The following is an 18,329-nucleotide window of genomic DNA, read 5'->3' on the forward strand; positions in this document are numbered from 1 at the left end:
AGAAATATGCATAATAGCATATAGCTAAGAAAGAGGTGGTAGAAAGAGAGGTCACGATCACAACTCCTCTAGGTCTGTCCAGGCCAGGGGGAAGGAGGGTGGGACGCAAGAAGAAGGCGAAGAAGACAACTAACATGGAACGTTATGGTAAGAACATAACTTCTATATGTTAAGTTGTCTATCTCGCCTTCATTCTTGCTGGATGGGACCGCGTCCCTAGCACCTTGTCCCGGTGGCCTAACGGAACAGACTCCTGAGAACAGTGGAACCAAAATTAGCTCTATGCCTAGAAGCTAAATCCAACTTATAATGGGAAACAAAAGTGTGAGGAGTAGCCCAAGTAGCCGCTGCACAAATGGTGTCAATAGGCAGTCTGTCTTGGAAGGCTAGAGAAGTAGCCAAAGCTCTGGTGGAATGTGCTTTAGGCTTATTAGGCAGTTTTGGTGTCTAATCTCATAAACAAGGGTAATCAGAGATGTTAGCCATCTGGATAAAGATACCTTTGAAACTGGAAGTCCCTTTCTGCTTTCCGCATAGGAGACAAACAGCTGATCAGATTTTCTGAATTGTTTCGTCCTGTCCAAGTAGTACCTTAATCGACGATGAACATCCAGACAGTGTAATTTTTGTTCAGACCTATTTGAATACTCCGGGAAAAAGACAGGGAGGTCAATGCATTGGTTTAGATTTGATGCTGAAACCACCTTAGGCAAAAAGGACGGGTTAGTTCGTAAGGAAACTCTGTCCTTATGGAACACAAGGTAAGGAGAACGACAACTGAGTGCTTGAAGTTCTGAAATTCTTCTAGCTGATGTGATAGCCACCAGAAAGAGAGTTTTCCATGATAATAACTTTAAGGAACATGAAGCTGCAGGTTCGAAAGGGGAAAGAATCAAAGAAGCAAGAACTAAATTTAGGTCCCAAGGAGAAGGAGGATTTCTTACAGGAGGTCTGAGAAGAAAAACTCCTTTCAAAAAGGCTTTGCAGAGTTTGTGGGACATTAGGGCAGATTCAGAAATACCCACATGGAAATTAGAAATAGCTGCCAATTGAACCTTAAGAGTAGATGGAGATGAACCTGCATGGAAGAGTTCAGCAAGAAAATCAAGGACTAGTTGGATGGAAGCGGTGAAAGGATCTATGTCCTTTCCTTGTGCCCAATATGAAAAGCGTTTCCACTTACTCAAATAAATCTTCGAGTGGAAGATTTATGGGAAGCTATCAAAATATCTCTAACAGAGTGAGATAATTGAGGAAGCCTGGCTACGGTTGGAAGTGGAGGAACCAAGCAGTGAGGTTCAGAGAGGGGAGGGAGCGATGAAACTGACCCGACTGATGGATCAAAAGATCTGGAACTAGGTCCAGATTCCACGGTCGCCCAAAAGAAATCGATGCAGAAAGGGGAACCACACTTGCCGAGGCCAGTAAGGAGCAATGAGGATCAATGAGGCCTTCTGAGCGATAGCTTTCTGTATTACTTGAGAGATCAGTGGGAAAGGAGGAAATGCATACAGAAGTCCCGGGGCCAAACTTGGACTAGCGTCCCTGCTGGGTTGGCCTGGTAAAGGGAATAGAGTGAAGTATTCTCTGCACTTGCTGTTTTGGGGAGTAGCAAAAGATCGCAGCAAGGCTGACCCCACTTGAGAAAAATCTCTCTCACTACAGAGTCTTTCAGAGACCACTCGTGAGGCATGAGAATAGCTCTGCTCAACTTGTCCGCAATGTGATTGGACTTCCCGGGGATATGCGTTGCTATCAGAAAACGCTGAGAAGAAATCGCCCATTGCCACAGTCTGAGTGCTTCTCGACACAGGGGTATGATCTGGTTCCGCCTTGTTTGTTGATGTACCACACTACAGACATATTGTCTGTCTGGATTGCAATCGTTCCCAAGGGAAGAGAGTCTTGAAGGGCTTGCAACGCTAAAAGCACTGCTCTCATCTCCAGAACATTTATGTGCAAGTGGCATTCGTTTGGTTGCCATGTGCCCTGGACTGTCCTGCCCTGATAATGCCCCCCCCACCCGATCAGGGAGGCATCCGTTGTCAGAGTAGCAACCGGAGGAGGTGGAACAAATGGTCTCCCCAACAGGAGCTGGGGGGAAGACATCCACCACATGAGATGCTTTTTGCATGCTTGCGTGATCATAATGGTGTGAGACATTGGAAGTTCCTGGTATGACCATTGAGAAAAAAGCATCCACTGAAGGATCCGCATGTGGTATCTGGCCAATGGAAGGAGAGGTATGGCCGCTGCCATGATTCCCAACACCTTTAGAACTAACCTGGCTTTGGCTCTGTTGTTGTTGAGAAGTAGTGATACCAATTTTGAATGTCTGATATCCTTTGGTTCGTTAGTGTTGCAGACATGTTTACAGTATCTAAGTTTGCGCCTATGTAGGTAATAGTACGACAAGGCGACAACACAGACTTTTCGCAATTTATTGAGATACCCAGTTTTTGACAGACGAAAAGTGTAATCTCTGGCCATCAGAAGGAGATGCTTGGTGGGAGCTGTGAGGAGCCAGTCGTCCAAGTATGGAAACACCTGGAATCCCTGTCGTCTCAGGTGAGAAGCTACCACTGCCATGCATTTGGTAAACACCGGGGGCAGTGGTGAGACCAAAGGGCAGGGCCCTGAATTGAAAATGACTGGTTCCCAGCCTGAAGCGGAGGAATCTTCTGGAGCGTCTGTTCATTTTTATGTGATAGTACGCGTCCTGAAGGTCTATAGAGCACATCCAGTTTCCTTTTCCCAATAGGGGAAGAATGGATTGCAGCGTGACCATCCGAAATCTTGTTTTCTTGACCGATCTGTTCAAGATACTGAGATCCAAAATTGGTCTCCAGTCCCCTGTTTTCTTTGGAACTAAAAAGAACCTTGAGTAGATTCCGGATCCTAGTTGGTCTGCTGGCACTGGCTGAATAGCTCTTTTTGCAAGCAGTTTTGAAATTTCCAAAGCTGCTATATCCCTTTGAGCGGGTGGAACATCTGGAAGGGATTTTTTTGACTGATTTGGAGAACGAAGAAAGGGAATAGAATAACCTTCGGAAATGATGGACTGTACCCATTTGTCTTGTGTCAAGGATAGCCAGGCTTCTGGGTACAGTGACAATCTTCCCCCGACTGCCTCCGAAGATGGGCAGTCGGGCAACACCTCAGGGATGCTGGAAGGGCTTATCGGAGGACGTTTCTCGATTGCCCTGGTTCTGCGGACCCCCTCTGCCTCTAGGGCGACGTCTACCATTGTTGTTCCCCCCTCTGCCTCTGGCGGGAACCGACTCTGTCGTCAGGCGAAGTCCCTTGAGATTCTTTACGGAACCACATCTTTCCCCTTCTGGCCTTTGGGGTAAGGCCTAGAAGGAGTAGAAAACGGACTCCGGCGGCAGAAAGGGTCTTGCCATCAGTCTCGCACCTAGTCAGGGTTTCTTTCACTTGTGGACCAAACAGAGATGATCCATCAAAGGGAGTTCGTGAAAGACGTCTTGAAAGGTTCCAAAATTGCATAGCCGCATCCAGGCGTGCCTACGCAAGGCTACCCTGTTCCTGCGGCTCTGCTCGCTCCATCGGCCGCATAAGAGAGGAGGCGCATGGAGGAGTTGGAAATAGAATTAAGGATAGCTAGCTGCGTGTTCATTTTCTCTTGGAACCCCGTAGCTGTAGGGTCCTTCAGCATTTCACTCGCCTCTTTGATCAAGTCCCTTTGAAGACGAATGAAATGGCACAAGTAATTCAGCGAACGCATAGTAAATGTCGCTGAGGAGAACATCCGCTTCCCGTACCTATCCATGGACCTAGATTCCTTGTTAGGTGGATGGACAGGCACGGAAGGATCAGCCAGTTCCTTTTTTGTGGTGGCAGCTACCACCATAGCATCCACAGAGACTCCTTTTGATAAAAATTCCTTGTCTGATGGAGCTGTGATGAATTTGGAGGGCCTCCTGGGAGTGGGGTCCACTGAATCAGGAGCCGTCCATGCCTATTTAGCAACCAGCTGCAAGAGGGGGTCAAGGGGGGACACCCAGGAGGTGGAAGGACGAGAGCCAAAAGCCTCAAGATACACAGATTCGTCCTCCGAAGGGTTGAGGGCTGGCCAATTTCCCCTCTGTTTAAGTATCTCCAGAATGTCTGCAAATGAGACATCTTCAGAAGGGGAACGGGGGGAACCCTCAGAATCATCCAGATCTGTGTCCGAAGTGATAGACTCAGGTGAGTCAATGTGCTTCCTCTTGCACTTCCTCTTCCGAGGGGGCTCTTCTGCCAAATCAGGAGAGGCCTCGGAAGAGGATGAAATCCCTAAAGGGAGCTCTTGAGGAGTTGGCTCTCTGCGGTCCGGGATGAGGGAGTGAGTCGACTTACCCTGAGGCAGCATAGAGGGAGGGGCTGACAGAGCCGACTGTGGAGTAGAGCCAGGCTCTAACACACTCCGCATGACCTCGAAAGCACCCCTGTCAGGCAGAGCCAGAGGTCCCCGCTCCGAGGAGCTAAGGACCCCCCTCGGCACCGACAGTGATGGCTCCGAGGCCGATGTCGGAGCCGAACTCACCAGCGCCGAAGCACCAAGAGGGAGAGGGGGGTCGGACAAGGGTCCGATGCCACTCACCCCCTCGGAGCCGACGAGGGAAGTCCAGCACCGAGATTCCTCCATGGAAGAAAACGGAGCCGACGACGGAGCCAAAGACAATTGTCTCGGCTCCGAGGTGACCACAGTCTCGGTTCCGACACGACCCGGCTCCGAACTCAAGAGGGTCGAAGGAGGAAAGAGTTGATGGACCGGGGCAGGCACCGACTGATGAGTCGGGCTCTGAAGCATCTGGGCTAGTGCCTCAGACTTGAGTAGTCGACTCACCACCCTCTGAAGGTCATGATCGGACAGCCTCGATGACCTAGAGGAATGAGACCTTTGGCTCCGTTCAGACAGCAGGGGAGATCCTGGAGCCGAATGAACGGAGCCAAGAGAAGGTGACCTAGACCTCTTTCTGGTTGTCGGCTCCGAAGATCTTGTTGGAGCCGACACGGGTACCTCGATAACCTCGGCTCCAGCCGGAGCCGAGGAAGCCACAGAAACTGTGGACTGAGTCTTATCGGCTCCAGCCGGAGCCAATAAAGGCAAAGGTTGAACAACCTGAGGTCTCGGCTCAGAAGCCGGAGCCAAGACCTCGATGCCTTGGAGGGCTTCCCTGTTGAGACAGACAGGGAATCCTCAGGCTTCAACAAGCCTCTCAGAATAAGCTTGTTTTTTCTTTCCTGCAGGACCCTGGGGCTGAAGCCATGGCAGACAGCACAGGAGTCCTGCAGGTGCAAAGGCCCCAGACAATAGACACAAGAAGTGTGAGCATCTGTCAGAGACATTTTCTGACAGCACGCATCACACTTCTTGAATCCGGAGACCTTTGCTTCTTTAGACATAGCCTAACTGGTGAACACAAACACACACTCAAACACACCAGTTAAACCCTGTCAAAATTACAAACTTTAGTAAAAATACTAAATATAAAATACAATAAACAGTAGTACACTACACAAACACTCCCTAGGGAGGGAAGGCCTAAGGCCCAAGGGAAGAACTAAAAGTTCTTTTAACAAGAAACGGGAAAAAAATTAGGTTCGGGGATAGAGTTCAAAGAACTACACTAATTTAAGAATAATTAAACTAAAAAAGGGGTAAAAGGAGTAACTTTTTATAGAAAAAGCTAAAACTCACCAGGAACCGGTAGAAAAACCAACCTCGAAGCTGTAGCGGCAAACGAGATCTGAGGTAACTATCGCCTAGCATTGTGGGATATAAGGGGAGCCTCGAGCCGGTGGAACCAACTCTCGAGCTTTAGAGTGGCCGAGTCGGAGCCGAGGTCGGCTCCGAACCCATCCAGCAAGAATGAAGGCGAGATAGACAACTTAACATCTATAATTTTCTGAGAAACATGCTGACATAAGACAGATTTAAGATGGATCTTTATGTGCCTTCTTCTTTGGAACTAGGAACAGCTTTGAGTACAACATTCTTTTTCCCTCCTCAGTTGGGACCCTCTCTATAGCCTCTAATGGCAACAATTATTTATAACTGTAAGAATGAAACCTGATTCTTGGGGACTGCTGGGATGCCTCTGCAAGTTAGGATCTTTTGGAACTCTAATTTGTAACCTTTTCTTAGAAATGTTTAGGACCCACTGATCTTGGGTGATACCTTCCCAACCTTTCACAAAGCAAGCGCCCTCCAACATTCTCCAAGGGATGAAGGATGACTAAGGGAGGTGGGGGGATTGGGGAGGGCCTCGAGACAGGGATAACCTCCAGTGTGCATGGAGGACCCCACACTTCTCTTTAGGTCTTCCCTGACATTCTCTTTTGTACTTGTCTTTTTTCTCTTTGTCTGTCCCACCACTGCCCTGTTCAGGGTGCAAGGGTTATGATCTACCTGGGTAATTCCTCATAAATTATTTATTTTACTTTTGTTGGCCGGGATAGTCCGGCTGGATACATGTCCATTTTCAACAGAGGCCCGGGGAGAAAAACTCCAAGCTATAAACTACATACATATTACAAAGACTTTATCAATATATACATATAGCTTATTACAATTTTCATATAGACATTCTTTTATTAGGATATAACATCACATTGGTTCCACGATTTACTACAGAGTTACTGGATTATTTTCCAAATAACTAAGATATAGTCACTTAGGGGCAAGAAGTCCTCAAAACAGGTGCACAGTTGAGGGGGGTGGGAGTTTAGTAAATTTAGCAGCACAAACTTGAAAAAATTAAGTTATGTACTTACCATAATGTTCCATCTGTGTTGTCCATTTTCATTCTTCCTCAAAGCAAGGGGTTCAGATCCGATAATCTGATCCAGCTCAGCAGTTACTCTAGCTCATGGCCAACAACAAGCTCTCAAGCTCCCTCCCTACCCAAAATACACTAGCCCTAAAATCCCTCAGATCTTGTTTGCAGCTTGACATGAACACCATATACAATTGTCATAATTAGAGCTCAAAACATGGGACATCTGGTGTCCCAAAAAATTCATTCCTCCAGAATTCACCTGTGATAAATGGAGAAGGATACAGTTGAGGAAGAATGAAAGTGGACAACACAGATGGAACATTATGGTAAGTACAAAACATCTTTATCTGCTGCTGTCAATTTTCCTCAACATATGGAACAGCATATCCCCAGCTACCTAAATTCCTGGGCGGAATATAATGAAAGCAATTCCTGACTACGGCTGAGCCAAAGGCCTCTCTTCCCCTCAAGACCAGCTCCAGTGTGTAATGAGTGATAAAAGTATGAGGATTTGACCAAGTAGTGGTCCCATAACTGAAGTCCACAGATAGTCTTGACTGGAATATAGTGGAAGTGGTCATAGGTGTACTTGAATGAGCCTGTATTGGCTTGTTAGGGGGAGATGCAATTTAGTGCAGACAAATAAAATATAAACTGTCAGCAGCTTGGTTACAGTTAAGTTTGTGATCAATTTGCCCATTTTGTGATGTGTCAAGGAAGCCAAGAATTGATCTGTCTTCCTGATTTGTTAGTTCTGTACAGGCAGAAACACCATTATCTACAAACATCTAGTATGCGCAGCATATACTCTCCTTTATTTGCAAAGACTGGGAAAAATAACGGCAGGTTAATTGGTTGGTTAATGCTGGATTCTGACACTACCCTAAGTAGGGAGGAAGCACTGGTATGTAAAGTGCCCTTATCCATGTGGAAAATCAAAGCTGGAGACTTAGAATATAATGCTTGAAGTTCTAACACTTTCTAGTGGAAGAAATACAACTAAAAGGATAATGTTCCAGGTTAAGAATTTTAGATTGCATTTGGCTGTAGTCTGAAAGGAAGACCGAGTCAAGGTTTGCCGTACCAACTTTAAATCCCATGGTTGCGTGGGATCTTTGTAAGTAGGTCTAAGTAGAAGAGAACCATTAAAAATGCTTTGCAAAGTTTAGAGGAAGCCAGGGAAGAATTCTGAAACCACAAACGGAAATTAGAAAAAGGTTGCGAGTAGAAGTTAGACATTCAATAAATTAGCACCCTTCTAAAATAAACTCGCTGGAAATTCAAGGAAAGAATGTATCGAAGCTGGGAAATGATCTACCTGATATTGCTCTACTCAAAGAAAAATCTTGTCCATAAATTTCTGTAGACATTCCTCATAGAGAGTCGTTATGGGAAAATAAAAGAATGGAACGAACAGGTGAAAAAAAACATAGGTTGACTGGCCATCAATGTAATCAGAGAAACCACAAAGTCAGTCGTAGGCTAGAGATGTGCGCATGAATCATGCCTGTCAGGTGAAACAGAAGTTCTGCAGTAAGATCTAAAAGTGAGTACAGAAACAGCGGTCAAAGGTAGGGGAACCATCTTAGTAAAGGTCATTAAGGTAGAATGAGGATGGCTTGTTCTTCAACGAGGCTGATCTTTGAAGTAATCTTTATTAAGATGCATTGTGAATGCTTATCATGTTTTATATCCTTCCACCTTGTTCTTCTTGTACATATTTAGTTTGCATAAACTGCTTCTTCCATTTAAATGCGCAATATTCATTTGCCTCAAGTCTGCACTCCTGGGCACAGGATGGAAACTGTCCTTATGATAAGTGAATGAATAAACAAATAAATAAATAAACCATGTCCATCACTTTGTTGCCAAGAGACAAGCTGTGAGGAAGTAAGATGGAACTGCCCATGTTAACAGGTATCACCCTGAACATCCTTGGAAAATAGGCTACAATTACAAAGCAGTTGGAATAAATTGTCCATTGCCACACCTTCAGTATATGTAAGTTGGCCTCCTCGGTGACCCAAGTGCTTTGGATTGTATTCCCCAAGAATTGTCCATTCCATCCAATCTGGGAAGCATCCATGGTCACTGTGGCCTTGGGTGGAGAAAGAAGAAATGATGGCTTAGTAACAGTTGTTTTAACTGCATCTACCTGGAAAAATAACCTTTGTCTCTCTAACTCACTATTATCTTTATCGACATCAGTTGACAGAGAATTGATCACTGTGTTCATACCACCTACTGTAGCTCTTCAAGTAATATCTTGGTAAAGGAAGTAGAACTACTGCAGTTGACACTGATCCCCGAACTTGCAGAATCAATCCTGCTGACATCCTGGTACTACACATTATTTTCTTGACCTTGCTGTTTGTACACTGTAAAGGGGGTAGAGATGCTAGCATAGACACCATGTTGAACATTGTTCCGATAAAATCTCACGTCTAGGTCAGTTAAAATGGTGACTTGTTGTGACTGATGGTTATCCAAAATTGTGGACAAGTCTACCACACTTGATCTCAAGCTTGTACCAGTAAATGCTTGGTCGGAGAGGTAACGAGCCCGTTGTCCCAAAAGTGAAACGCGCAAGATCTTTGCAATGTCAAGTGAGATGCCAGTACTATGATACACTTGGTGAGCACCCTGGGAGCTGTGGTGAGGCCAAAGGGCAGGACTCTGAATTGGTAATGGTTGGCTCTCAGCCTAAAATGCAACTACTTCCTGGATCATCTGTTTATTTTATGTGACAGTATGATTCCTGAACGTCAATTGATCCCATGCAGTTGTCTTGTTCTGAAAGGAGAAATTGGATTGAGCCAAGACTAATTAGGACTTAAGTGTGCTGAAAAGAATTGTTCAACACACCAAGACTTAAAATCTGTCTCCAGTATCCTATTTTATTTAGGCACTAGAAGAATCTTGGGTCCATTATGGATTCTATTGGTCTGGAGGGATCTTTTGGATGATGCTAAGCTGCTCTTGAATTCTAGTATTGCTGCTTCCTGGGTAACAGGGGTGAAAGGGAAAAGGGGAATGGTATAACCTCTGCAAATTATTCTCTGCAAGGATGCATCCTTCGTTATGTTTAGCTATGTTTCCTGGTGTAGACATAAGAGACCCCCAACTGTCTGCAGAGGAAGGCACCTGAGGTCTCCCTTCAGGTGTGCTGGCAGGGTCTAACAGAAGTAGTATCTCTAGACCCTCGGACTTGTGGGAGTCCTCTGCCACTGTGGCATTTTCAGCTATTATCATTCCCTCCTCTGCCTTGGAAGGAACTATCTCCATGTGTGTCATCGACCAAACCAAATGCCTTAGACCTGGTGTCCCAAACCAACTCTGAATCAAGGGTATCTAAATAGAAAGGGTCAGGGATATTAAAACAGTGAATGAGGGTACCTTTCTTTGATCAAATTCCAAACCTATTGGGAGGTACCAGTGGCTGGGTAAGAAAAGGGGCAAATTAGACTTAGCAGATGCATGAGAGGGTGGAATTGACAAGATCCCTATATCTGGATTTGAGGAGCAAGAAATTTCCCATCAAATTATCCACATCCTGAAAAGGTTATGCAGGAAGGGAAAATTGGAAGGTAAGGAACTAATAAAGGAGTTGAGCCTGTTGGATCAGAGTAGGACTTAGAATCCAAAGGAGGCTCCAACGGTTTTGGATCCCAAGTGTTTGGATTCAAAATCTTTCAAATTTTGTGGAATAAAATTTTTGTCCATCAGATCCGAAAGGCTTAGGATCCAATAAATCAGTAATAGCAAACCTGCCAGATCCAAAGGCAAAGGATGAGAAGGAGGCTTTCTCTGGAGACAAACTTCTGTCCATCAGATCCAAAAGCTTAGAATCCGAAGGAGGCTGTAAATGCTTTGGATCTGGACAGCTTGGATCCAAAATATTTCCATTTCTCCGTAACACATTGGATGTTGTCAGTTTTCATTTTGTCCTCAACTGATGGGATCATATCCAAGCCCTTAGATCCAACTTTGTCTCTGCAAAAGTTTGTGGCAACCTTGAGCTTCTCCCTTATCCAGAATGCATGAATCCTTATTACCTCAGATCTCATTTACCGCTTCCAGTGAAAAGACATGGTTCTTGGTTCTCTCGAGCTTGGGGTGATAAGTAGCTTTAAAACTTCTTATTTTTTTTAAATAACTTTTAAAAAAGCTAGTTAACTAGTTAGTTTTTCACAATTACTTTCTTTCATTAAAATTTATATTTTCCACTTTTACAGTTACTGGTATGTCTAGTTACTATTGTTAGTATTTTTCCCTTTTTCTATTAATTATCATAGTCTTCCACACCATTGTTGGTACTTTCTTTCTCTTTTCAAAAAAAAAAAAAAAAAAAAAATCTCTGTCTAATTCCTATCTTAACATGATGTTACCCTTGCTGTCTGTGGTTATTTGTTTCTAGTCATGACAGACAAGGAAAAGAGCCCAGCAGGGTTCAAGAAATATGGAAAAAGTGGTCAAAAGATACCTGTTTCTGACTCGCACACTGTGTTTTTACTAAGGCCCTCTTCACCTCCAGGAAAATTGTGTGATCTGCCACGCTTTCAGCCTTAGAGTGTTGATAGATTGTAGAAATAAGCTTATTTTAAAGGGACTTTTGCCTTCATCTTTTGATGAAGCGATCTCAGGAGCATCCAAAGAAAAAACAAAAGACATCTCATACTTCTCTGAGCACCTCTTCTACTTCCTCCAGGTCCTCGGAAAAATCTATAAAAAGACCTTAGTCAGATACTACAATTCTTTTGGATCCTATAAAAAAGAAACCAAAATTCTCTGATCCTACCCCTGCTTTGGATCTGTCAAAGTCCAAATACCTGCCCTTGGATCATATGGTTTCTTCGGACCCGAAGTCTCTGAAAAGTAAAGATTAGTCAGATCCTAAGACCTTGGCTCACATATCAAAATCAACCTTACTGATTCTACCTAGAACAAGGTACTCACCTTTACATATTCTGCCTAGAAAAAGGTACTCACCTTCACTGAACACAGTTTCATTGAGAGTGCCTTCTCAGTTTTTGTAAAGGCCAAAATCTCCATCTGCTCTAGCCACCTGATCCTCTAGAAGTCTCAATGAAGTCGATGTAGAGAGACTAGTGAGAAAGATCCTCTTGGTGTAGAGCCAGCCTGTTTCTCGGCTCCTACCCATTGGGTCAGGAAGCCCATATATCCACAACACCTCCACTACAAATTCCTCCTTTGACTCCTATCTAGTTTTCAGAGTCCTTGGATCAGAGTCATCTGAATCTACTTCAGATCAGAGGATTTTTGTATCCTTGTATCAGAGACTTGCTCTGAACTCTTCAGTCCAGTTGGATCTGGAGGGCTGTCGGAGCTGATTCCACCTAGTTGGGTCCGAGGTGCTGCAGTCAAACTCAAGGGTTTTGGAGCTGTCTCTGCATCGCTGAGCCACTGAGAAGGTTAGTTTGGTTCCGACTTCAGTTTCTGGGTGACTGTCCTCAGAGCAGGTGGGACTAGGGATCAGAGGCTTGGCTTCTTGGATCTAGGTCCTTCTTCTCCAGGACAGTCTGCCTTTAGGGTTTTGGAGAGAACTCTGTCTGTACCGCAAACCCATGTGGTGCCTTTCTTATCGGATCCTATGTTCACTTAATTTCCACCTCTGCACCTTGAGTCTCAACTATTTTTTTTACAGGGGCAGACTACACCAAAACCCCAGGATTCCCACCAAGGTATTCACTCCTTCTCTGATACCTCCCTGGAATATCCCACTGAGGAGGTACCTAAGAAGAGGACATGCAAGAGAAGCATAAAGATTCCCCTGAATCAGTCACAGAGGACACAGATTTTGATGAGGGCAAGGGGTACCCACGACTATAGCAACCCTTGATTGGAGGAATCTGTGCTACTGGAGGCTTTTGATACCAGCCCATCTACTTCCTGGGTGACCCTGCACACTGAGAAGCTCCTGAAATTGGTCTTGCAGCATGCATGGAAGGAACCTGAAACCACTGAGCCCATTCCCAGGAAGCCAGACAAGATTATGACCCCCCCCAGAGAGTAAATAGTTTTGGTCAAGAAGTCCCCCTATTGATGCCATGGTCTTGGTGGTGGCCACCAGAAAGGAACCTGCTGACAAAACTACCTCTATTCATCCCCCTGACAAGGAGTCATGGGCAATGGACAAATTTGGTAAGCATCTTTACGCTTCAGCGACCTTTGCCTTAAGGTCTCTAAACTACTTGGCACATTTTACTAGACTTCAGAGGGATCTGATTAAGAAACTTTCAGGTATCCTTGCAAGAACAGTGTCTGAAGAGGTATAAGATTCCATCAGCTGGCAACCCTACAATCGATTTACAAATCGTCCATTAGTCTTATTTCTACTGGGGCAGAAAGAACATCAAGGGCAGTGGGTTCAGGCATAGCCATTAGGAGACGCGCCTGAATATGATTGTGAGATTTTGTGGAGCCTTTTAGCTCTATGTTCGTCAATGCTCCTTTTTCACAGCACTTCTGTTTTTGGCCTCAAAGTAAAAGATACATTGTCCAGGTGTGAGAAGGAAGGAAAGACCCTTTCTGCCATTGGTGTATGTTTTTCCAATCCCAAAAGATTATTTTCAAGGAATCATCAAGGAAATGGAAAGATGTGGTTCAAGAAATCCAAGGATCTTTCCAGGACACACCTAGGTCTTCCCCAAGTGGCAGAGGAGGAAAATCAAATGGTAGATGCCGTCCTTGTGGCACAGGAGGCCCGCAACATCAATGGTCCAGAGAATCTTTCATTGGCAAATCCTTCCAGCGCTCCTGAAAGGAGGCCCAACTCTCCACCTCTGGAGCCAATAGGGGGTCGTTTGGCCCTGCACCAGAGAGCCTGGCTAGAAATAAAAGATAACTTAGGTGATGAGGATTGTATCCAGAGGATATACAATTCCATTTTCCCTTCTTCCTCTAAATTCTAGGAAAACCCTTGATGTTCCACCCAGTCAGATGGAAGAAGCAACCATTCAAATACAAAAGCTGCAAAACAAGAGAGTCATCCAAGAGGTCCCCAGACCAGAAAGGATCCGTAACTTAGTCAAGATTCATTTTAGTGCCAAAGAAAATTGCATGTCAACAAGATACTTTTCAATACCACAGTCTCAGCTCGTCTAGTCCTACAAAAGCACTGGGAAAGATGGCAGCAGCGATACCCCTTGATGTCCTTACATTTACCACTGCAGTATTCATCATGTACGAGATTCCCTGCCATGGAAGCCTGACATCCAGCCAGTCTACCAAAGCCTACCATTGCTTTAAGGTATGCTGAATGTCACCAAAATACTCCTTGTGTACAGTAGGGCATAAAGGTGACATTCAAGTATACCATCCTCAGAACTTCTTTGCTGCTACTCCTAACGCTGTTTCTAACCATCAGTCTGTTTACCTATGTCCATTTTATGCTATTTTACTGCATTTTTGTATTCTGTTGATTCTCCTGTTTGCTGATGTCCTCACAGTTGCAGATAAGTACCCAGTTGGGGTTTTGTTCTTTTTCTTGAATTTTTTGTGCTGTTTGGGGTTAATGTCATCCAGGAAGGGTAAATGCCAGTGTTGGAGACAGATTCCCCATAAAGACCGACATAATAAGTGCCTTTTTTCCTAGGAGCCTCTCACAACCATACGTCTTGTTCGATGTGTCAGGTGTTAGTCCTGAAAACCGTTCCTAGTAGGCTTTCTTCCCTTTCACTGTATCTTGAGAACATGCGTCTTAACCTTCTTGCTAAAGATGCAATGGAAGGAACTTCCCACCCAAGGGTCAGCAGTCAGGGAAGAAAAAGGAAAGGCTGGAACCATCCACTGTCCAGCCTCTGCCGGGTGTTTCTCCTGAGGATGTTACAAACCCAGATGCTCACATGGCTGTGTTATCGGATTTCTCTGCAGCGACCGGGTTGGAGGCCGGCAAGGAGCTCGTGGGGCAGCATGTTCAACGAGACTTTGCAGGCGTCCATTTTGGATGTTCAGGGGGAGCCATGGTTGATCGTTTCCGAGGAGTCAAGTGGGGTTCTGCATATTCTTCTTAGGAAAGAAGTTCCCACTATGGTTGTCGAATGCTGTCCTCAGTCAGAGCCTTCTCAATTTTCTAGGGAGGCATTCCCTTAAAAAAGAAACAGAAAACTAAACAGGTTTCTTCTTCTTCTAGGGATCCACAAAGTGAGTGGCAGGCCTTTACTCAGGTGTTATTTAAAGCTTTACTGTCATTAAGGTCTCCTCAAGGGGTTTCTGTTCCAGCTCCTCCTTGGTCCTCTTCTCCACTTAAAAGGTCAGAGAACTAAATAATTCTGAGAAAGTGTTGAATTCTGATGAAGAATCCCTTACTTATTCTACTCAGATTCCTTCTCCTTTGGACTATGGGTCAGAGGAGGAGGAATCTAATAGCCCTGACATTCCTTCTGAGGAAATTTCCTTTGGGGACACAATCTCTAGGATGATGGAATTTTTTTTTAGTGGGATTGTGCTCGGGTCTATAATATCCATAAGAGGTACTACAAGTTACTGCAGATGGAACCTCCTAAATCTTCAGCCATTCCTCCTGTTTTGGCTGCTTTACTGGATGTTTTTTCCATCCCAAGAAGCCTGACAGGTTTTATAGGGTGCCTGAGGACTGTTCCATTTTGTTCAATGGTCCTGCTGTTGACCCCTCTGTGGTGTCTGTAGCCTCTGATAAGCCGGTCTCAATTGCTTCCTTCATCCATGTTACTGCCTTCTGACTACAACAGCAGAACCATGGACAGGGTGGGTAAGGTTTACACTTCTGCTACCCTAGCTTTAACAGCAATTATCAGACCCATATATCTAAGCATGTGTTGGCTCTTCTTTCTCAGGATTGTCAGCTTTTTTCTTATCTTTCAGGCTCTTAGCTCTTTCCTTGCTAGGGACTTCCTCTCAAGTAGTTCATCATTCTATCAAATGTAGTTATGATGCAACAGATGCCTCTTCTAGGGTTGCTGGTTCTGCTTAAATTAAGAGGAGGTATTCTTGGCTTAGGCTTCAACTTTTACCTGATGATATTAAGGCTAAGTTGATGGATGGTCCTTTGGATAATAAACTTTTGCTTGGAGAAGCAGTTGCTGGTTTGTTTAAGTCTCTTCAGGACAAGGGGAAGGCCTTACAGGAGCTTGAACATGTGTTTGTTTCTCTTGTGCCTAACTTTCAGAGAAACTACCCTTCTAAGCCAGCCTTTGTTTGTAGGCAATCTCGCCCTCCTGCTAAAGGCGAAAAGGGTGGTACACGAGCTCCTCCTGCTAAGGCCACTCAGACTGCAGGGAATAAGAAGCCTTCCTTTCCTGACAAGCCAGGTGCTGTTTGACTACCTGCCCATTCCCAGCCACATTCCTCTCTCTTCGCAGTTTTCTTCCTATTTGGCTTTGAATCGCTCAGGATTCTTGGGTTCTGTTAATCATTCATGAGGGTTACCTTCATGGTGTGGATATCCAGTCCTCCTTTTATGGACATTCCTCAGCCTCCTGGGGAACAACTTCCTTTTTTCCCCCCAGAGATTCTTCAAGATCTCTTGTCTCAGGGTACTATTCCAAGAGGTTAAGTAGAAAAAAGCTGCAGGTACTCCACGACAAACGAAGCCAACCAGTTTCATTAGAAAAACACTGCTTTAATCAAATGAGTAAGCGCTTTCACATCTATACAAGATGCTTCATCAGAAGGGAAGTGGATCATCAGGCTGCGAGCTGACTTGGGACATGGTCTCAATGATAGGGTCAGCCTGAAACCTTTCCTTGATCGCCCGTTACCACACTAAAGAGTTTTTTATTTTTCTTACAATTATATTTGTATTCATTTATTTCACCATTTTACATTATAATAAGTATAAAGATACATCAGTGCATCTTTAGGTGTTTTTATTAGTGTTTTATTAGTATTATTAGTGTTTTTATAGGGCTTTTATAGTAGTATTTTGTGAGTTTTTTGAATATATTAAAGTATAAAAATTCTTCGAATAAACTGAAACATTCAAACATTCTAATGTTTTAACATTTTCAATTTGTTTAATTGTTTCCATGGTGATAGATTGAATTATTGCACCTGATGCATCATTGGTCTAATGGATGACCTGTAATGGTTTTAAACTGGTTGTTTGTTCTGCTTTTTGAAGTCTGATGAAGCATCTTGTATAGATGTGAAAGCGCTTACTCATTTGATTAAAGCAGTGTTTTTCTAAAGAAACTGGTTGGCTTCGTTTGTCGTGGAGTACCTGCAGCTTTTTTCTACTTAACTTTGATTTTTGGCATTCAGCAGGTACCTTACCCTCAGAGGCTTTTTTGTTTCCACTATTCCAAGAGGTGCCTGTGCCCCAAAGGGGGAAAGGGTTTCATTAAGAATCCTTCTAACGCCCAGAAAAGGGGGTACTTTGAGACTGATCTAAACACCTTTCTGAAGGTACCTTCCTTTCAGATGTTGTCCCCTTCAGACTCTGCTTCCTCTTTTGCTCCCTTAGGCCTTTCTGGTATCTCTGGATCTCAAGGATGCTTACCTCCACATTCTGATCCATCCTCTTTTCAGGGAGTTTTTGCATTTCTCTGTTGCTTCCTGGTATTTTCAGTTCTGTGCTTTGCCCTTTGGCCTTTCTACAGCCTCAAGGGTGTTCACCAAATGCCTCGCTCCTGTGATTACTTTCGCAGGCTTCAAGGGATCCAAATATTTCCTTACTTGGATGACCTACTGATTCAGGCATCCTTTCTAGAGATCCTTTTGCAAAATCTTTTTTTGCCATTTCTCTTCTTCAGAGCCTGGGGTTCATGATAAACTTCAAAAAATCTTCTCTGACTCCTTCTCAGGATCATGTCTATTTGGGTTGCAGGATTCAGATGGTGCCAATGCTGGCTTCCCTGCTTCCTCCAAAGGCCTTCACTCTCATTTCTTACTTTCAAACTTCTTTCTCTAGCTTCCATTACTGCTAGGGAGTTTCTGAGGGCTCTGGGTTTCATGGCTTCCACCATTCCAATGTCCCCACTGGCCAAACTCCACATGAGGAAGTTCAAGTGGTTTCTGAAATCAGTGCAGCTTCAACATGCTCATCCTCTAGACTTTACAGTTCTTCTTCCTTGTCTCAAGAAGGAACACTGGTGGATTCAGCAGTTGTCTTTGAATCCAGGGCTCCCTTTTCATCCCTCTCTCCTCTCAGATCTGTTTCCAGACACTTCAGATGTGGGATGGGGAGCAACCTTTGGCTCCCTGAAGGTACAGGGAGTGTGGTTGATTTGTCAGTAGAAGGAGAACATCAACGTCAAAGAGATGAGAGCTCTTATGCTGGTTCTTAGGCCTTTCATCCTCTTTTCTCTCCGGGGTCTCTCAAGGTATTCACAGACAATACAACAGTTATGGTGTATCAACAAACATGGGGGAACAAGATCTTACCTTCTTTGCCAGTTGGCACTTCTGGCATGGGATCTGGTTGTCAAGTATCATGTGCCTCTTCAGGCAGTTTATATCCCTTCATATCAGAACATTGTGGCAGACACTCTGAGCATGCTTTTCACTAAATCCAAAGAATGGATGCTTCACAGGGATGCGTTTCTG

General features: G+C 44.4%; 1 protein-coding gene across 1 annotated transcript in view; it reads right to left on the minus strand.

Moving 5' to 3' along the window:
• The window catches only part of ATAD1 (ATPase family AAA domain containing 1), a gene marked incomplete at its 5' end in the record, with an annotated part of 404,664 nt that overhangs the window by 39,597 nt on the left and 346,738 nt on the right, over positions 1 to 18,329 (minus strand).

This window comes from Protopterus annectens, chromosome 14.part0, assembly GCF_019279795.1.
Source record: "Protopterus annectens isolate FY-2018-M chromosome 14.part0, PAN1.0, whole genome shotgun sequence".
Classification (NCBI taxonomy): Eukaryota; Metazoa; Chordata; order Ceratodontiformes; family Protopteridae; genus Protopterus; species Protopterus annectens.